The 22,383-nt window shown below is 43.6% G+C and overlaps 1 protein-coding gene across 2 annotated transcripts in view; it reads left to right on the top strand.

The window, feature by feature from the left end:
* Nucleotides 1–14,020: 14,020 nt before the first annotated feature.
* Nucleotides 14,021–22,383, top strand: part of ARMC3 (armadillo repeat containing 3) — a 91,627-nt gene continuing 83,264 nt past the window's right edge. The window contains exons 1-3 of one of the 2 annotated variants that reach the window (XM_050937372.1): nt 14,021–14,090; nt 18,233–18,279; nt 20,695–20,893. The gene's annotated coding sequence lies outside the window, so the exon portion shown is untranslated. The remainder of the gene's footprint in view (nt 14,091–18,232; nt 18,280–20,694; nt 20,894–22,383) is intronic. The other variant, XM_050937373.1, reaches the window with a different exon arrangement.

The raw sequence follows: 22,383 nt of genomic DNA, 5'->3' as shown, positions 1-22,383 counted from the left end.
CCATTGTTCTGTGAACACAAAGAAATATACAGAAACATTCCATCTCCATTCATATGTTCACCATGCTATCAGAACTCTTTACAGCTTGTGCTTACTTATTAAAGAAAGTATTGATTAAATAAACAAACTGGAAATGAAATAAACAAGCTGAAGATGACTGAATAAGGTTATAAATGTCCATAAGACAATAATAATAGTTAACAGCTCTGTGTAAACTGTAAAGCTTGTCTCTTTCACCAACAGAAGTTGGTCCAATAAAAGATATTACCTCCACCAGGCTTGTCCCCATAAAAAATAAAGACTACCCAGCCCTGAAGATAAGAAAAGTAATTGCCATAATAACTATTCAGTTCACAAACAAACGCCCCAAATCCATCTCCTTGAATATTCTAGTCTATTTATTTCATTTCTGCCGTGCCCATCACTGCAGTATCTTAAGTGCTGTACAGGATAATACAGATCTACACAGGATTGTTCATAGAGGTTTTCAAAGTGGATTATGTCCTTTGCCTCTCCCAGGTTCTTGGATGCTCCTTTTTTTCCTGACAATCCAGATCTTCAGTTACTTAGAGAATTTCATGAAGTGTAAGTCAGTGCAGGATCTGGTCCCAAAAGTTCAGTATGATCTCCTTTTTCTACTGAAGTGCAGACTAGTTCTGATTTGTCATCATAGTTCAGTTTGGGTAATGAAACAAAAGATGATAAGCTCCTTTTTGTTTACCATGTAACTGACTGCAGTGGTGAGCTCCAGCTGGTTCGCATCGGTTCGCAGGAACCGGTTGTTAAATTTAGAAGCCTTTTTAGAACCAGTTGTTCCAGGACAACCGGCTCTAAAGAAGCTTTTAAATTTAACAAAGGCTCGGGCAGCTGTCCACCCACCCTGGCCCCAGCTCACCTCCCACTCTCCCCTGACAACTCCGCCCTCCTTTTCCTCCCCCTCCCCTGCTTCCCGGGAATCAAATATTCGTGGGAAGCCTGAAACAAGGAGCAGGCAGGTAAGCCGGGTGGTGGGGGCTCCAGGGAGGCACGGCGCGTGCGGCCCAGTCCGGCTCCCCCTGGCCCTGGCCGAGCGCCTCTGGCTCGGGCTGGTCCCAGCCGATCGTCTCCGGCCCGGCCTGGCTCAGGGAGTCGGGCCTCGCGGCACCGGCTGAGCGGCTCTGGCCCGGCTCGGCCCAGCTTGGGGAGTTGGGCCCCGCAGCGCCGGCCGAGTGGCTCTTGTGGAGCAGACCCGGTCCGGGCCCTAGGCAGTGTGGTAAAGGGGCAAGGAGGGGGTGTTCGGTGGGTTGGGGGAGTGGATAGGGGTTGGGGTGGTCAGAGGGCAGGGAACAGGGGGATTGAATGGGGGCAAGGGTGCCGGGGAGCTGTCAGGAAGGAGCAGGGATTGGATGAGGTGATGGGGGGCAGTCAGGGACAGAGAGAAGGGGTGGTTGGATCGGGCAGAGGTCCCAGGGGGCCATCAAGAATGAGAGAAGGGGTTGGATGGGGAAGCAGAGGGCAGTCAGGGGACAGGGAAGGGGGGGAATGGGTCAGGGGTTCCTGGGGGGGGGTGTCAAGGAATATGGGGGGTTGGATGGGGCATGACCCCCCGGGGAGCACGACCCCCTCGTGAGGTGAGGAGGAGGGGACCTGCTGTTAATATTTTGGCAGCTCATCACTCATTGACTGTAATGTTAAAAGTTGAATGAGACACAATATTATCATTTGCTTTTTTACATTTAAAGAAGACCAACCTTTTGTGACAAAAACCAGTTGTTATTATTAATCATGTTTATTATGGTTGGGACCAAACGAGATCAGAGCCCAATTGTGCTAGGATCTGTACATTTGATGAGGGCCATGAATGTGGAACTTAGTTTTTATATGCAGTCGGATGCTATAAGAAATGTGGGTAAAGACTAATTGATGTCTGCACTAAAAGATGGAAGGTAGTCACAGAAAGGTAAATAGCCTACATTTCTGTCTCAGTCAATATCTGTTTTTGTGTATAGGTCAAGAAAAGGAACACTATTATATTGGCCTATTACTATTTCCTAGTGTTAGATTTGCTGATAGCTATTAAATTGTTTTGAAGCAAAATGGTGATAATTCTGAATTTTCTCTTAATATTTGAGCCCTTGTGTGGGAACAAATTAAAAATCAATCTGTGATGCTCTGTATCTTGGGGGAACACCCTATATCCTCATGTTCATCTTTATAAAATGATTGTGTAGTATCCAATGCAAAGTTTGTCATGCTGGGGGTCTTCGGAAGGCTCATGATGCACTGAGCATGGTTGTTATAGTGATGTTATAGTAATTGTTACAGTAATGTTATAGTAAGTGTGACGGGTTCAGTCACAAAGACCCGTTTGGGACTGTCACCTGACATGCTGAAGTTACCTCTGAGCCCGTTTTCCCTGCCAGCTTGGGACTCCAGAACCCTGCCTTGTTGACCCAGACATGCTACCCTGCTGCAGCACAGAACCAGGCCTGCTCCACCTCCACCAAAGCTGCAGACTTCAACCAGGTTATCTGCTGAGCAGTTTTTATCTCCAGCACCCAGACACCCAGTTCCCAATGGGATCCAAACCCCAAATAATCTGTTTTACTCTGTATAAAGCTTATACAGAGTAAACTCATAAATTATTATAACACTGATAGAGAGATATGCACAGCTGTTTGCTCTCCCAAGTATTAATCACTTTGGGTTTACTAATAAACAAAAGTGATTTTACTGAGTATAAAAAGTAGGGTTTAAGTGGTTCCAAGTAATAATAGGCAGAGCAAAGTAAGTTACCAAGCAAAATAAAGCAAAAGCACGCAAGTCTAAACTAAACTAAACTAAACTAAAATCTCACCCTCAGAGATATTCCAATAAGCTTATTTCACAGACTAGACTCCTTCCTAGTCTGGGCCCAATCCTTTCCCCGGTACAGTCCTTGTTAGTTCCAGCAGACATCTTAGATGGAAAGCAGGGGTTTTCTCGTGACTGACAGCCTCCTTTGTTCTGTTCCACTCCCTTTTATAGCTTTGGCACAAGATGGGAATCTTTTGTCTCTCTGGGTCCCCACCTCTCCTTTTAAATGGAAAAGTACCAGATTTAAGACGGATTCCAGTATCAGGTGACATGATCATATGTCCCGTGAGACCCCAGCCTCCATTCTTCCTGCGCTGGTACACAGGAAGGTTTGTAAGTAAACAGAGCCATTTACAACCAATTGTCCTAGTCAATGGGAGCAATCAAGATTCTAAGCTACCATTAATGGCCCACACTTTGCATAATTACAATAGGACCTCAGAGTTATACTTGATATTTCTAGCTTCAGATACAAGAATGATACATACATACAAATAGGAGCAATATATTCAGTAGGTTATAACCTCTGTTATGATAGATTACAAGAGACCTTTTGCATAAAGCATATTCCAGTTACATCATATTCACACTCAAAAGCATATTTCCATAAAACATATGGAGTGCAATGTCAAAGTAAGGTTATAGGTTATAATTTCATGTATATGGTTATGAGGCTGAAAACGTATCTTCATGGCTTAATGCAAGCCTAGGCAGTTGACACCTCATCAGGGCATGTATGGGACAAACCCAGCCCAGCCTCACAGAAACAAAGGACACTGGCCTAGGCAGCAACAAAAGGATCTGTTAGACTCTCAAGTGAGTCACCTCCCTTCCTTTGGTCAGTTTGGAACTCCGATGAGGTAATGCACCACCTGACTCTGAAGTGGGGGTGGGGGAAACAAAGCCAAGAGGGAAGAAAGGACACGATAAAAGGGAGAGAAATTTGCCATGCTCTCTCTCTCTCTTTCATTTACATCTACAGACACCACACCAAGCGACTGAAGTGCTGATCAAAGGGAAGAGTCTGGCTGAAGAGCAACCAGCCAGCCTGTGGTGAGAAGCACCTGAGTTTGTAAGGGCATCGAAAGTGTTAAGATTAGTTTAGCATGCATTTTACTTTTACTTCGTTTGACCAGATCTGATTTGTTATGCTTTGACTTATAATCACTTAAAATTTATCTTTATAATTAATAAATCTGTTTGTTTATTCTACCTGAAGCAGTGTGTTTGGTTTGAAGCATGTCAGAGACTCCCTTGGAATAAGAGGCCTAGTACATATCAATTTCTTTCTTAAATTGATGAACTCATATAAGCTTGCAGCATCCAGCAGGCATAACTGGATATCGCAAGACGGAGGTTCCTAGAGTTGTGTCTGGGATTGGAGATATTGGCTAATGTCATTTGGTTGCACAGTCCAAGGAGCAGCTTACATGCTAGAGGCTGTGCATGAACAGCCCAGGAGTGGGGGTTCTCACAGCAGAGCAGGGTAATTCTGGGTCCCAGAGTCAAGGATTGGAGTGATATAGCAGATCACCGGTCCGGATAACACCAGAGGGGAATGTCACACCATCCCATATAATTGTTACAATGGTTTCCATGTTTAAAATGTCCTAGACTCGTTTACAAAGAGTTTAAAAGGAACAAAAACATTGCGTTTTTGGATCAGATCATTTTGGACCTTTCAGTCCAGTATCCTGTCTCTGAACTAGTGGCCACTTCCAGCTGTTTCAGAGGATAGTGTCAACTCCATAACATATCTATGGAGGAAATTTCTTCCTAACCTCAGACAGTTAGTCATTTTTATTCTAGTTAATGTAATTATGGCTATCATTATTATTAATGTAAATGACTGTTTGAATCCTATTAAGCAATTTGCCTCAGTAATATCTTGTGCCAGTAATTTCCACAAGTTAATTACACATAGAATAAAAAACATCATCAGTTGTAACACACAGTTGGTATAATTAGTATTAAGATCATTAATTTAAAGTGATACTACTGGAGATTATTAAACCTATAGACAGGACAGTGAAGTTATTCACTTTCTGATATTAGATTACCTATAACCAAATCCTGAGAGCTGCTCATGTCCGTTCTAATGTAGGTGTGCATGCTGCATGCACCGCCGCTGGAAAGTTTTCCCCTCAGCGGTATCCATCGGGTCGGCTCTAGTGCCCCCTGGAATCACGCCCTCATGGCATAGTATATAAGGATCTGCTGTCCTGTCACCCCTTCAGTTCCTTCTTTCCGCCCATGTTGGTTGCTGAGACTTCTGTTTGTCCTTGCACTTGCAAGTACTCTCCTCAGCTGACATTGTTTCCTGTATATAGTTAAAAAACTTAGTAGTTAGTTGTCACAGTTCTGTATTAGTTAGTAGTAATACCGCAGGATCCCACTTAATGGGGTTCTCCCCCATCCTTGGCACTGGGGCATACCTTGGTCTTCAGGGTTCAAGCATGTGAGACTTGCCCCAAGCCTATGTCCATTAATGACCCCCTCTCAGCTTGCCTCAAGTACCTGCATGACTGCTGCAGGATTTGTAAAGGGTTCAAACCCCACATCCAAAAAGAAAGGGACCATAGACTCAGTTCCTCCTGCAGGAGGCGGCTCTCTGTCCAGATTCAGAGGCAAATTATGCCAACTCGGCACTGAGCCCCTCTGCCTCGGTGAGAAGTGCATGGGCTTCTCTGAAGGATAGGCACCGCAGCCCGGCCTCTCCAGCACCGAGGAGGAACTCCTCATCTGCATGCTGGGATTCATAGCACCACCAAAGTTCTCTGGTGCAGAGATGATCTACTCCTTTGTCCTCATGGGGACACTCAGCACTGATCCCAGTAGCTGGGGTGCCATGTAAGAAACAATGCAAAATGGACAGTGGACATTCCCCCACTCCGAAGCCCACTGGTTGCAAGGAAATCGGCAGAGCTAGACCCGCGCAGAGCCACTTGAACTCAACGGCAGCCAGTCTGTACCATCAACTCTGGCACCAGAGAGGGAACCATTGAGTCTGGTGCCACTGGACTCTCCTCCAAGGGAGAGCCATAGAAGCACAAGACTGGCGCTTCCATCTACGCCAGAGGCATTCCAGGCAGCACGGGCCCTGATGTCCCTACCGGTACCACCATTCTCCAGCAGGTGTGAACTGGCACTGGAGGCGAGAGCGGCTACGGCACTGAGACCCCAGTTGCTGTCGAAGGGGAAACCAGCGCTGGTGCCGCAGCACTGGTCACCCTGCTCCCAGCATCGCTCACCAGTACCATCTGGCACCGCTTCCCCATGGTCACTAGGAAGTGAATCCTTGTCCCCCAGACTCGGAGCTGGAATCCTATAGCTCCCACAGGAGCCAGCACCAGTCCGACCACCAGTACTCGATAGTAGATAGGGGGCATAGGTTTCCACCAATGGCCTGGCCGGCACAGTGGCAAATGACTGTGCAATGGCCATTTTGGACTCCTTGGGCTTTTCATCAGGCCCAAGGATCTCAGTCAAGGAGGTTGTACTCTGTCACATCGGAGGGTACAGCCCCACTATCTCCTCCTGTGGTACAGGAACAGGGCCCAGGTGTTGAACCCAGTACCATACCTCAGCGACCAGCACCATGGGATCTGTTAGGTGTTGATGGACAGGAGCAAGGCCCGGAACTAGTCCTTGCATCCTCTTCCTCTTCCCCTGACGAGGCAGTAGCAGGAACCATCCACGCAGGATGATCACAGGGAACACCACAATCTACTAAGGAGGGTAGCTCAGAGCCTTTATGGTCTTGCCGCCACATGAGCAGGTTGTGGAGGGCTACCAGGAGATACAAGGATCAGGGGGAAGTGTGGAGAATTGATCATGCCAAATAGTATTGTTTCTCAGTGCATCTGAATCATAGCCTCCATTACTGGACCAGAAGACCATCAATTGTCTCTATATGGTTAGCAGTGGCCTTGTGTTGCAGGGGATTCTGCAGTGTTCCGGCTGCTACTACATCTGTGAAGCAGTCAGCTGTTCCGGAGTCGATGAGGCAGGTAGGTTGGGAATTTTCAGGGGAGCCCCAGCTATGTGCAACTGGAATGGCACCTGCAAGCGGGGAGCCCTCAGGCAGGGCTCCAGGCATGTTCCAGTCTAGACTGAAGTCTGGGGTTGATAAAGGACAGGCAGAGATGGAGTGACCTCACTCTCTGCCGTAAAAGCAGAGATGGTGCTGGTGTCTTCATTCCTTTTCTCTGGGGGTGAGCCACCAATGAACCACCTTCACCGGCACTGATTCGGTCACAATACCTGGCTTGGGGAGTTGCATGACCCCATTTTTTTTCTTCCTTTCTTTCCTGTAACCAATTGTCTATATGGATGGAGGCCCAGCAGGGCATCCAGACTCACAGGCATCTCTACCTGGGCTAATTTGTGTTTAACTTCTTGCAGGCCCCCCTGGAACTAGTCCATCTGTGCTACCTTGTTCCAGTCTGTATCAGTCGTGAGGTGGGTAGAATTGCACAGTACAGGAGGCTATGGTGCCCTGCCTCATCAGACCAACCTTGGGGCAGCTTCTGCCATTTGAGTTTGGTGTGGATTGTCAAATAGTACTGACATGGCTTGGAAGAAGACTTCCTAGTTTGGCAGTACTGGGCTGTCACACTCCAACAAGGGGAAGGCTCAGTGTAATGCTTCCCAAAACAGCAGGCTGCTAACCAGGCTCACCTTTGCATAATCATTAGTATAGGAATGAGGCTGCATCATGAACAGGAGGCGACACTGGTTTATAAAACACTGGAATCACTGGTGATTACCACCAAACTGTTCCAGCAGATGTATCGGGGAACAGGGCTGCATGAGCTATGTCTGGAGTGCAGCGTTCTCAATACACAACTGTGTTACTTGCTCCTGCAATACCTGGTTCTTCTAGGTCAGCTGGATGACCTGAGCCTCCAGAGCTTGATTGTCCACCTGAAGGCAGGCACCCCACTCTAGCATGTTCGGTGCTCCTGAAGTGTTAGCCAGATCCATTCTGCTGGCAGTAGGCCCACTCCTGTGCCCTAAGTGGTCCATGCAAACTGTCACAATGGGATGTAGGTGGTCTGACTTAGTGGTCAGAGCAGGAGTTGGGAGGCAGGCCAGATCAGATACCAATTAGTCAGAGTCTAAGACAGGCCAGAAGACAAACCAGGAGGCAGATGCCAGGAGGCAGGGAGGGTCAGGTCACCAGGAGATCTGTAGCAGGCAGTAGGAGCAGGTATAATCAGGGAAGCAGTCTAAAGCAGAGAGAACCCAGTTGTATGGACAATTTCCTGTTCCTGTACTTGGTTTAAAAAGAAGTTGTGGATCAATCTGGACCTACATCATTCTGCCAATCAGATTCCAGGACTGAAGTTTCTCAATGACCGGTCCATAAACTGGTACCAGTCCCTGATATCTCTCTGACACAGGAAGGCACCAAGCCGGTCCCTGGAATTGAAAAGGTTGAGAAACACTGCTCTAGATGAACTACGATGGAGTAGGTGCACAACTGGTTGATAGACCATATGCAAACAATAGTTATGAAAGGTTTGCTATCAGACTGGCAGGTAGCATTTAGTGTGGTCCCTCAGAGGTCAGTCCTGAATCCAGTACTATTAAATATTTTCATTAATGACTTCTTGGATAATGGAGAGGAGAATACGCTTATAACATTTGTAGATGACACAAAGCTGGGAGAGGTTGCAAGCACTTTGGAGGACAGTATTAGAAATCAAAATGACTTTGACAAACTGGAGAATTGGTCTGAATTCAGCAAGATGAAATCCAGTAAAGACAAATGCCAAGTATTACATTTAGGAAGGAAAAGTCAAATGCACAACTACAAAATGGGAAAAATGGTTAGGTGGTACTATTGAACATGAGTCAACAGTGTGAAAAAAGTAAGTGCAAAAACAGGGTGTATCATTCTGCTATATATTAACAGGAGTGTTCAGGGCCACCTAGAAGGGGGGGGGGGTAAGTGGGGCAATTTTCCCCAGGCCCCACAGGGGCCCCCACAAGAATATAGTATTCTATGGTATTGCAACTTTTTTTTATGGAAGGGGCCTCCGAAATTGCTTTGCCCCAGGCCCCCTGAATCCTCTGGGCAGCCCTGGGAGTGTTGTATGTAAGACACGGGAGGTAATCATCCTGCTCTACTTGGTGAGGCCTCAGCTGGAGTACTGTGTCAAATTCTGGGTGCCACACTTTAGGAAACATGTGAACAAATTGGAGATTATCCAGAGGAGAGCAACAAAAATAATAAAAGGTTTAGAAAACTTGATCTATGAGGAAAGGTTAAAAAAACTGGATGTTTAGTCTTGAGAAAAGAAGATTGACAGGGGACCTGACAACAATCTTCAAATATATTAAAGGCTGTTATAAGGACTGAAAGTAGGACAAGAAGCAATGGGCTTAATCTGCAGCAAGGAAGATTTAGGTTAGATATTAGGAAAAACTTTCTAGCTATAAGGGCAGTTAAACTCTGGAATAGGCTTTCCAAGGAAGGCTGTGGAATCCCCTTCATTGGAGGTTTTTAAGAACAGTTTGGACAAACACCTGTCTAGGTTTACTTGGTCCTGCCTCAGCATCGGGGACTGGACATGACTTCTCTAAGTCCTTTCTAGGCCTACATTTCTATGATTCTATAATGTGTCCATAATACGCAGCATACAAGCCTGGATTCTTCAGATCTTTATAAGAATGTCAGCATCCTCTTTCCTTTCAAACATTTTTCAGTGTTATCTGCAAAGCCATCTCTCGCAATAGAAATGTCACATGGCTGTCTTCAGCAGATATATTTATAACATTTCCCACCTTTGAGCTCTGATTGGCTTAGCTATAAGGTGAGTAAACAGGAAGTGTCTTGCCTACAATGAAAACATCCTATACTGCTTCAGAAACAAATATACAGCATGTCTAATAACTGCCACACCCTATTTCTGGATGTTTCAGAGCAAACTGATCTGCCCTGCAGTCTGCACCTGTGCTGAGACACATCACAATGTTTTAAATGAGCTGAAAATATTTTTGTTTTGCCTATCAGATTGTGTTCTCACCTTTGTGGATATCGCAATAATGGACTCAATATTACTATCATGATGTATGAAAGGTTTAAACACAACAAATGCTGTGTGTGTAAGTTAAATTTTTCTGGGATATGATAAAGTTTCTATCATGTGTGGTTAATGAGCTGGTAGAGGCTGAAATCAAAGAGGAATTTTTACAGATAAAGCACCAAAACATGGATCAATCAGTTGATTCTAATCGAACAAGTGTCACCACTTTATTTGCATTGCTTATAGAAGGGATCATTGGATAGCTAGACCAAAATGCTCTGTGTGCACAACAGGATCTACCATGATATTATCAGGCCTTCATTCTCCTCCCCATGAAAGGTGTCCTGACCAGCTCAGTATAGAAAGAAGGAGCAAGATCACCTTAAATTTTAATCTTAAACCATTTATTGAAATTTTGTCATTCCAAAATTGATATCTATGAAATATTGCAAAGGCTTTTCTACAGGAAAAGTTCAGATGAGTGCTCCATAACATCACTCCTTCTCTTTGGACTTAAAATATCAAACAAGATACACATGGACTACACACAATTTTAAAAAATGTTCAAAACAGGTCAAAGACCTGATGATTAATAGTGTGTTGGGGAAGGATTTCTGCAATCTTCTATGGTTGCCCTGGCTGCTATTGACAAAACTACGGCCACCTTACTCTTGCACGAAAGCATCCACATGGGTTTACAACACTGTAACGTATGTGCATTAACATCACACCTTCAGTGTCACACCATCTAGACAAGTTCTTAATAAAGGTAATTGAGGGTGGGAAAGCCTCTGTTAATTCCTTTAATTTAAAATGCTTTAACTGGTTTTCCATGACAGCTACACAAATAGGGGGCAGCAGACATTCACACATAAATGCACCATATGGGGAAGGAGCAGCGTTAGCCACACAATCAGTATCAGAATTGTCAAGCTATGAATAATAATGGTTCATTTGACATTTGAGTCAGCATTACAGTCTGTCCTCAGTGTTAAGAAAATAGTTATCCCACAGAAAAAACATATATTTGCTATCCCCTTGTGAAAACATAGTGGAGACAGGTCACGTTAGTTTCACCAAATGCAAAGGAGTAACACAATAATTCATTTTAAAAAACCCTTGATATTGGCAGTACAGTACACTTGTCAGAATGAAGAACATCACTGAAATGTATCATAACTAAATATGTAACATACATAAAAGGCTATGAAATTAAAATATGCAATTAGTATAAACAATTCAGTAGAAAAAAAATCAGCATTAATGTATGCAACAAATGAAGTGACAGAAGAGTAAAGTGTTTGTGATGGGTTGGATCACAGAAACCCCCTTGGAAACTGCCAACTATTGTGCCAAGAGTACTTCTGCCCCTGCTTTCCCTGCCAGCTCAGGACTCCAGCACCCTGTTTTGTTGAGCCAGACATGCTAATCTGCTTCAACACAGACCTAGGGTCTGAACCACGTGCCCCAAAGCTCCACACTTAACTAAAAGCAACTTAAGAAGTGTTCCTGTCTTTAACACTCAGATGCCCAACTCGCAATGGGGTCCAAACCCCAAATGAATCCGTTTGCCCTGTATAAAGCTTATACAGGGTAAACTCATAAATTGTTCACCCTCTATAAGACTGATAGAGAGATATGCACAGTTGTTTGCTCCCCCCGGTATTAATACATACTCTGGGTTGATTAATAAGTAAAAAGTTATTTTATTAAATACAGAAAGTAGGATTTACATGGTTCCAAGTAGTAACAGACAGAACAAAGTGAATTAGCAAGCAAAATAAAATAAAGCACTCAAGTCTAAGCCTAGTATAGTAATAAAACTGAATACAGATAAAATCTCACCCTCAGAGATGTTTCAATAAGTTTCTTTCACAGACTGGACACCTTCCTAGTCTAGGCACAATCCTTTCCTCTGGTCTAGCCCTTGTTCCAGCTCAGGTGGTAACTAGGGGATTTCTCATGATGGCTGCCCCTTTTGTTCTGTTCCACCCACTTATATATCTTTTGCATAAAGCAGGAATCCTTTGTCCCTCTCTTAGTTTCCACCCCCTCCTTCTCTACGGAAAAGCACCAGGTTAAAGATGGATTCCAGTTCAGGAGACATGATCACATCACTGTAAGAGTTCATTACTCACTTGCCAGCACACAGATCTACAGGAAGACTTACAAGTAAAACAGCCATCTACAGTCAAAAGTCCTAGTTAATGGAACCCATCAAGATTCCAAACCACCATTAATGGCCCACACTTTTCATAATTACAGTAGGCCCTCAGAGTTATATTTCGTATTTCTAGTTTCTGATTCAAGAGTGATACATTTATACGAATAGGATGACGACACTCAGTAGATTATAAACTTTGTAATGATACCTTACGAGAGATCTTTTGCATGAAGCATATTTTAGTTACATTATGTTCACACTCATCAGCATACTTTCATAAAATCATACAGAGTGCAACGTTACAGTGTTCTCTTCAGTGTTTGCAGGATGAGGAATTACTTGCACAAATAAAGATTTTAAACAAGTTTTCACTTACAAATGGCTGTGGAGCCACGTTATTGGAAGTCGAAAGTCGAATTGAATGTTATAGGAATGTACAACAACTTTAAATATATGAATTCTTTGGGAGAGCTAACAGCGAAAGTATGAAGCTAGCATGCCCTAAAGACTCAAACAAAAAGGAAAACTAAAAGAACCCAAGATGTATTTATGCATTTTAATTTCAGAACTTTTGGGTATATAACTCATGGTTTTTGAATACTTGAGGTTGTCAATCTATCTTGGGGTTGGTATACCTGTATTTAGTAAAAAAATAAAGTAGAAATTTGCCTTTGAGAAGGATTTCACAAAAGATAGCATTGTGCCCTAAGGGCCAGATTTTTAAAGGTAATGAGACAACTGTTAGGATTTTCTAAGGCATCAAGATGCTTTCAACCTTTACAAATCTGGCCTGTGGTAAATATTTGGGAACCAAGTTCTACACGCAAGTGGTGACGTGAAAAAAGGTGGCTAGAGAGGCAAAATAACCGCTGACAAAGGCAATCGCTATTGGTGGATCAAAAGAAACTAAGTTTTGACACCAAATCAGTCAGCCTTAATGTCACATGACATGATAGACTACATTTGTGTATCAAATATGAAAAAAACCCAAAATATTAGAATGAAAAACTAACATATCCCAATACAAACAGGAAGCAGTCCTATAAACACTGTGAGCAATGACTGCTGAAGCTACTAGCAACTATTAATATTTTCACTGATTATTTGCTATGAAAGTATCAATTAAATAGTGCAATGACAGTGGTAACGAAGGTAAGTGAAGACGTGCTAAGAGTAATAAAATAATCTTTAAAAAGGAATGAAATTCCATTTACAGCGGATTACAAGAAAAGGGCAGCCCAGCTCAAAGAAAGGAGAACAGCAGCTGAGACAAACGTGAACTACTATGAGGCATTATAGAGACGTATACATTGACACGGGACTCCTTTAAACACTGGCGATTTTAATTTTTGGAGAGGGAAGGCTTTTTGGAGAGCAGCTCAGTACATCATATCAGATAGGGAGGGAAGAGCTGCCGGGCAGGCGCCTCTGAGCACAGCCCTGGGCAGTGGGTGCACAGCTGCACTGTCCTGTGGAGGGGAAGCAGGCGGCTCACCGCATGTGGGGAACTTTCACCGCTCTGCCCCCACCTCCCTGGCCGGGGATTTCCTCTCCATATGCTTCTCAACCTCGGCTCCAACTCCCAGCCCCGCTCCTTCCCCTGCCTCCTGCTCTTTGCCCCCCGCCTTCCCTGCGGAGCCCCCCGCCGGGAGCAGCGTGACTGGGCGGCCTCACTGCCTGCGGTTTGTAACCTCACAGCGGCCGGGGCAGGGAGCCGGCCCCGTCACAAAGGGGCTGTACATGGGTGCGAGCGCTCCCCCTTCAATGCACCGGACTCAAACCTGCGCCGCGATCCGTAGCGCACAGCGCTAGCTACCAGCACCAGGCAACCCGAACCGCGAAGCGAGAGCCCACCCCCTCCACAAGGTCGTGTACGCATGCGCCACAAGCCTCGGCGCTGCCTCCTCCCTCCCTCCGGAGCCAGAGGGAGCCCCGGGAGCGCGCGCCGCAGGCATGTTCGGCGTTCCCTAGCAACCGTGAAAACAACACCGAGGCGGGGGAGGGAGCTGGCGATAGGCCCCGGCGGCACTCCTGGGCAGTGGGCAGCCCTCGCGCGGGTGAGTGGCACGTTCCCCGCGGGGCTGGGGGAGCCGGGGTGTCTGTCTGTCGGGGTCGGGGAGAGTGGCCGTCAACGCTCGTGTGTGTCATGTGTAGGGGAGGTGTAATGTCTGTCTGTGTGCCGGGGTCTCTGCCTGCTCCCAGCCCAGCTGTCCTGAGGGAGGAGGGGGCTCAGTGCCTGGGGGCGTCTGCTCGCTCCGCACAGCTCCCCTCCGCTGATGGTCTTTGGGCTCTGATTGTACGTCCTAGTTTGTTCTCAGATTTCCCCATTTAATAATTCTGGTAAATCTACTTGTGCCAACATCACTGCTGGGGCTCGACAGGGGCCCTGTCTGCCTGGGACAGCGATGATTTATGTGAGGCAATTTAGGAAAACACTGTATCAAAGCGAGGTCCAGAGATACAGTCTCAGGTAGCTGCAGGAAAGGCTTGGCTTGGCTTGGCTTGGCTTGGGTGGGGTGGGCATTGCTGTCCCTAAATCGAATCATTCTCCAGTCTTCATTAATAGTTCTCAACAACTGGTCTAGGTCAGCAGGGCTTCTGTGACTGCTACTCTAAATTGCCTCTTTCTAGCCCCAGTTCAAATCCTGCTAAAGTCAATGTGAATTCATTCTATTCTATTGACTTCAAGGGGAGCTGGATCAGACCCTTAATGGTGAACTTTAGTAATCTGGAGTCTCTGCCTGCTTCCCATTCATTTGTGGCTACTCTGTTCTCTTGGGTGGCTTGTGGTCTTGTGCCAACTCCAGGCATTCAAAAATCAAGGGTCAAGGTCCCCTAAAAATGAGTTTTTAAAAAATATTAATTTTACATTCTTTTTATCTTCCTTCTGGCTTTTAGAGTTCTCATTTTCAAGCTTTTCTCCACAACCACAAGGAATAGAAATTACTTTAAAAAATAAAGTAAAAGCTGAGATTCTCAGATACTCACATGACTCCAGTAGACAGGGCTTTAAGAAAAACACCAAATGTTGCAATACTTGTGATACAATCATAAGACTTGGAAACATTGTGAAAAACTGTGTGAGAATGCACACAATTGAAATGGGAACCAAGATGCACTGTTCGTTACAATCAGGATCTTAGTTAGTAAGTTGGCACAGCTGCCTGAAAAGTTAGGAACCTCTGATTTGTATGACCGTTTAAAATGGTTTGCATGTCAGGCAGTGGCAGACACTCCTTGACTTGAGTGTTAAAAGTATCCTGCTGCTAATGTACAGAAAGTGATTGCATAACTGCCATGTCTCATTTATTTTAATTCATATTAAAGCAGTTCTTCTTCAAGTCTCTCTCTCTTGGGATGAGGGATTTTGCTGTGTGTCTCAATGTGACATTTAAAATCTCACACATAATTTTTAAAAATCTCCCTCATTCAAATTGTCACAGCTTGGATTCTCCAAGGATATATACTATGTCTGGTGTCATGTAATATGTTAGTTAATGATTTGGAAAAGGGAAAGAACAGTGAGATAGCAAAATTTGTAGTTGAGACAAAATTGTTTAGGAAAGAATCCTATGGCACCTTATAGACTAACAGATGTTTTGGAGCATGAGCTTTCGTGGGTGAATACCCACTTCGTCAGATGCACCCACGAAAGCTCATGCTCCAAAACGTATTTTACTCTATAAGGTGCCATAGGATTCTTTGCGGCTTTTACAGATCCAGACTAACACAGCTACCCCTCTGATACTTGAAAATTATTTAGTTTAATCAAGATTTAAGAAGATTGTGAGGAACTCCTGAGTGACATTGCAAAGCTATGTGAAGGTGAAAGTCATTGTTAATAAATGCAAGGTAATGTATATTGGAAAAAATACTTAGAACTTTGCAGTCACATTAATGTGTTCTAAATTGTCTGTAACCACTCAGGAAAATGACTTGAACAATGCTGTGGACAACTTGATGAAAACCTCTGCTCGAGGAACTTAGTAGAACCTAAAATTTTATGATGCAACATTAGAAGTAATTAGTACAAAGTAAACTGGAATTCTGTATTCTGTATTCTGAAAAAGATGTAACAGACATTGAAGGAGATGAGAAATATGATTAGAGGCATGGAAAGACTGTTAAATGAAGAGATTTGGGGTAGGGTGGGGCAGACCTGTTTTGAGAGGTGACAATTCAGAGAGAACAATAAAGAAGGATATAAATAAAATGAATTGTTTATAGAAAAGATAAATCGTACATATATTTACTCAGCCTTATTATACAAGAAAAAGGGAATGGTCTATGAAATTGAAAAGCAACACATTTAAAACTAATGAAATCATTTTACATAACGCATACTTGACTTGTGGAACTCGTTGCCACAGCATATCATGGAGGCTAAGAACATAGAATTAAAAAAGGGATTAAACATTTCTGTAGATAATAAGAACATCCACGATTGTGTTAGATTAAAAAAAAACCTGTTAGAGAGAGAAACCCTCATGCTTCAAGGAATTAGCAAACCACTAACAGATGCAAGTTGGGAAGACTGATTTGAGGGCAGGTTTCATGCAACTTCATCTGAAGTATTTGGTACATGCCACTGTCAGAGACAGGATACTAGACTCCGTGGACCTCTTCTGATCCAATATGGCAATTTTGTCTGTGCCTAACAAACCCTGTTGTTGTTTTCTTTTTCTTTCATTTCTACCCATTAATTCAATTCCTTCGTTTATTAAACACAGACTATGCATTGTACTGTACAAAACAGAGAAAGACACTATTTTTGTCTCAAATAGCCTACAGTCTTAATAGGACTTGACTTGAATGTTTTCAGCTGCGCATGTACAGGGATTGAGTGACTACTAGTCTCTGTGTCCTCATGACAAACATTTTACTTTGAGTTTTTCTGAAAATAAAATGTAGTAGTTCAGTACTTTTTCAATATACTATTTTTGTCACAGGATAAGGTGACATAGAAGGTTGGTAAAGGGCATATGAATCCTTGTACATCTAGGGTGCCTGCTCAGATTTGAGCCAAATGGGTGATTTCTGTGGCCAAGGCTCAGATTGGTGTCATTGGCTGTTTGTTGGCTTATCTGAAATGAATTGGTAGACCAGATTCATTCTTAGTGGAAAAAATGTCGCAGTAGAAAATCCTTGCAATTGGTATCCGATTTGATGGTTTCATAATCTGAGGTTTCAGTGAGCATGAAGACTGAAATATGCCCTCAGTGAGGGGCTCTCTGCAGAAGAGGTCTAAGGTATGTTTGGGGAGCAACATGGAAAAAGGTAACCCTCTCAATCACTGTTAGTATTGCCAAGTCTTGTGATATTAGTGTATTTTTAAGACCCCAGATCCTGGAGTCATGTGAGAATCTCAGCTTCCATGAAAAAATAAACAAGTTTCTAGCCGTTATGGTTGTGGAGAAAAGCTTGAAAATATTATTCAAGTGGACACTAAAGGTTCAAAAACCAGAAGGCAAATAAAAAGAACAGTGTGGTTTGGTTTACAGATGATCCCACAGAGAGATTAAGGAAGGGAAGAAGCAGTACTGTCTCAAGAGGGCCCCCTCCTTCCCAGAAACGACAGCACATGCTTTCAAATGGAGCAGAGTGAGAGTCGCTTTCTGAAGGAAGGAAGCCAGTTTGAATGAGGAGAGGGTGAGGGCCTGGTGTGCTGGTTTTGGGAGGTTAGCTCATGCATAGGGGACAGGATGTAAGAAAGCTCAATGATGGGACTTGGAGAATGAAAGAAAGGGAGTTACAGGCCTGGCATTACAGTTGGAGCAATAAAAAATGAGACCTGAGATGTAGGCCAGGGCACAGTTATACAGGGCCTTGATGGTAAAGATGAGAAGTTTAAACTTGATGTGGTAGGCTAGGTTGTAGTAATCAAGGCAGCAGATGACAAGCATTTTAGCTGTTGGGACAGAAAGAAAGGGTTGGATTTCTATAATGTAGAAGAAATACCTAGACTTTATTTAGTCGAATTAGTTTTCATTTTAATTAAGTCAAACTAATTAACATGTTGAAAAAAAGAATACATTTCTGGGGCCTTCTTAGGAAAAGCTTGAAGCTGGTGGCAAACGTTGCTGTTACACAGCCACAAGCTCTCCTAGAGCAGTGCACTGTCAGCTCCAGAAGTGGATCAAATGATAAATAACTGCTCAGAAGTTATTCTTACATCCTTCTCTCTCTACCCCCTCTCCAGAGGAAGTAATTGCCCCCAGAACTGACCTCTGATTTCTTGACAAAGAGGTAAGTTACATATCTGTCAGTGCTTCTTTCTTATTCCTTTGCTTTGTCTCACAACTCACTGCTGCTAGTGCTTGCAGGGTCTGGCTGTTCCTTCTGTCATTTGAGTTTTAGATAATGAGTGAAGGGAAGCACTGGAGCCAGTTAGTGCTTTATAAGTGCAAATATCTGATCACACCACAGTGTAAGTTTTTGTTTTTAAATGGATACAAACTGACATTGTGTTTGGGATTGGTATTAGAAGTAGACATCTGGTACTGTATAGGAATAGTTAGTAGGATTTGAGAGTGTGTTTGGACACTGTAAATTTCAGTGGACCTTTTCACATTTTTCAAAGTAAGTTTTACAGACTATTTTCCTTACAGTTTACTTGTCATCTAATCGTCTATGAATTAGTGGAAAGGAAAACTATTTCTGCACATTCATTTAATCCTCAAATTTATTGGGAAATGATGCATTTAAAATTCACTTGTACTATGTGTTACTCCTCAGTATAAAAGAGCCAGTTGTCATAGAATACTAATTTTATACTTGGCTAAGTTATTAAAAGCTCTTTTTATGGCTTTAATTCTTTGATCTCAAGTAACTTAGGAAAAGTGTAGGTCTTGTGATGGTAACAGCTTTTAGAATGAGAGAGCAATTTTCTGTATCACTCGGGTTAAAAGATCCTTTACTAGGTTCTCAAATTCAAATTGGTGATACTGCTTTTTTATTAATATAGAGTTCCATCTTTAAAAGGGACATACTGACAAGTTTAGACCCAGAAGTTGGCCACAATTAAAGTTATAATCTCACTGGAAGGGTGTCTGTATTCTAAATATTTAATTAAAATACATTTATTTTCAAGCTTTTAAAATACTATTAAAAACAATGGAGACTAAAAATAGTAAGATCATTAAAGAACAGGAGTGTATTCTTTTTAAGTTAGATGTGTTGCATTTTCCTTTCATTCTAACCTTAAAAGGACCTTACTACATAAACCAGTTAGGCAAACTACTTTACAGACTATAAAAAGCTCCTGAGTAAGCACACGAGAACGAGGCACTGTATTTTCAGCTGGGGGAAGTTTATTGAACTTTGCATATACTGAAAACTGGAATACAGTTTTGTTTTTTTTAGTCCGGGAGTGAGCTGTGGAAATTGGCAGAAACTGCACTTCTCACTATTACTTGTTTTCTGATGTTGCTACTTCTCTTCGCTAACAGCTGACTAAAATGTAAAATCCCTCACTTGTCTTTATGAAGCTTGGATATCACAAGTATGGTGACGAGAGAATGAAATAAAGGTTGGGTGAGTGGGTGCAAGAGTTAGTCAGAACACAAAGGAAAGCAAAGGGGAAAATTGCTGACAGTTATAGCAACAGGAATGGAAAACAACCTCTGAAATAAATCCACACTACAGCATTTTGTGTGGGAAATCCTGTGCCTTAGGACTGCTCTACTTTATGCCAGCTGCCTGCAACCCCCAGGGCTGTTCCGAAAGGCAGGGGATCAACAGGACATAAGACATCCGAGCCTTGCGACCTTTCCTGCATCCATGCTTCCTGCATTTCAACAACCCTACACCACCTGAGGACTCTCCACAGTCTGGGGAGTCCTTCTGAAACCAAATCTTCCTGGTTTAGGTTTATTTACCCTACCAGAAAATCTGGTTGCAAATAGCATCAGAAACAATTTAAAAAACATTCAAAATAAGGTAAAGTGACAGACTGTACTCTCATATGATAGGAATCTATGTGTGTGGAATTCTTAGCCTTTATTAGGAGCAAGAAGGTACAGGAGGGGAAGTTGAAAGGGGTCAGGAAGAATGAAGATCAGAAGCAGACAGTTGTGTTGTGGACATATATGGCTGAGGGCATTAGGAAGTCAGCGCCCAAGAATATGCATACTGTGTGATTATTGAGAAATAGCCCTACATTATGCAGATTGACCAGCCAGTCAGCAAGCCACAGGGATTTGCATTACTGAGGAATAGCCATTAGAACAGGCTAGGAAATTGAAAATTATCATGGAACAGGAAAACATGCTTTTGAAAAACTTCCTGTTCTGCAGCACGATGAGCTGGAGACCTCTTGAAATTTGTTGTGGAGAGTAACACTTCCACCCCTGGAATAGCCCGATGGTTATGGTGTTTAAAGGACATGCAGGAGACATGGGGGATTTCGGCTCAGCTCCCTGCTTTGCCCGATTTAATGCTCTTCCCAACAAGCTATTATAGTGTGGGTCTCTCAAGTGCTGGAGCTGCTTCACTTTTTATAAATCATTAAGTATTCATTGGGCCAGAATAAAAGCAATAGACTCTATAGCCCAGTAGTTAGGGCATACACCTGTGACTTGGAAGGCTGGGGTTCAGGTCTCTGCTCTAAATCAGGCAGAGTAAGGATGTAAACTTAGTTCTCCCATTTTTTTTGTATCCCAGGTGAATGCCGTAACTGCCAGGCTATTGGCGATGGGGTCACTGTTAGCCGGAATTCCATCCTGGATCTGAGAAACCTTCCCAAGAAAGGATTTGTCATTACTCCTCCTTTAACTGGAAAAGTTTGAAGTTTTGACATATCAGCACTTTTGGATGAAAGCTGTCTTGTCCGAAAATTCCTGACCAGCTCTAATAATTGTGGGTCAGTATCTTTTCCACCTCCATTCACCCCAATTGACTGAAATAATTCAGTATAAAAATCACATTTTTTTTAATTAGCAGAAAGCAAAAGGGATCATTGCCCAGAGTGGCCACAAAACAAAGGGAGGTTTATGGCAACTGAACTGACAATACCATTTGATGACAGCATGACTGAAACCTAGGATAGTCATTGTGGTGGTGAAGTAACTGTCTGTGTAAGGTAATTAAGCTCCTGAAGTGAGGCCAGAGACTGTTAGCCCACTGAATACACAATTCCTTCATACTAAAATTCGTGCATATGGATCATACTGCTTTTTAACATTACCAAGGACACCAAAACTCTTTGAGTATTGTAGGGAAGTGTAGCATTACTTTCATATTCATCTGTATTCTGAGTAAAATCCCATTATAAAATTCTAAGCCCTTGATTCTTCACTGCCTTGAGCCTTGTGTAATTATCTATATCTGTATAAAGTGAATGAAAACACTATCAAGTCAGAATTGAAGTATGTTACACTCACTTTGCACAGATGCATATGACTACACAAGGCACAAGGCAGAGGAGAAACAGGCTCTGGATTTTTATTAAATAATTTGTTCTGTCTTCTCTTCCTTTTTCTCTTCCAGGGGCTAATCTGCCCCATCCACAGTCACAGAGCCCTGGTCTACACTACGAGTTTAGGTCGAATTTAGCAGCGTTAGATTGATTTAACCCTGCATCTGTCCACACAATGAAGCCATTTTTGTCGACTTAAGGGACTTTTATAATCAATTTCTGTACTCCTCCCCGACGAGGGGATTAGCACTGAAATCGACCCTGCTGGGTCGAATTTGGGATAGTGTGGATGCAATTTGATGGTATTGTCCTCCAGGAGCTATCCCAGAGTGCTCCATTGTGACTGCTCTGGACAGCACTTTCAACTCAGATGCACTAGCCAGGTAGACAGGAAAAGCCCCACGAACTTTTGAATTTCATTTCCTGTTTGGCCAGCATAGCGAGCTGATCAGCACAGGTGACCATGGAGTCCCAGAATTGCAAAAGAGCTCCAGCATGGACCAAACGGGAGGTACTGCATTTGATCGTTGTATGGGGAGACGAATCCGTGCTATCCGAACTCTGTTCCAAAAGACGAAATGCCGGAATATTTGAAAAAATCTCCACAGGCATGAAGGACAGAGGTTATAACAGGGACCCGCAGCAGCCGCTTGAAGCCTACTAAAGAACTGGAGAGGCTTCTATGATGAGCTGCATGCCATTCTAGGGGGTGCCCCTACAACTACCCTCCCCCCCGTGCTCAGGGCTCATGCAAGGATATTTCGCGCCCTAGGCAAAACTTCCACCTTGTGCTCCGTCTCCAGCTTGGGGATCCAGGGCCATCCCTAGCTATTTTGGTGCCCTACACAGCTCCTCCGCGGCAGGGCTGTGTGGGGCCCCAGGCCTCCATGGGGGGGGAGGGAGGGCTGACCCCAAGCCTCCGCCAGGGAGTAGGG

Source organism: Gopherus flavomarginatus, chromosome 2 (genome assembly GCF_025201925.1).
Source record: "Gopherus flavomarginatus isolate rGopFla2 chromosome 2, rGopFla2.mat.asm, whole genome shotgun sequence".
NCBI lineage: Eukaryota > Metazoa > Chordata > Testudines > Testudinidae > Gopherus > Gopherus flavomarginatus.
Note: the sequence above shows the minus strand (reverse complement) of the source record. Positions and strands in the feature narration are given on the sequence as shown.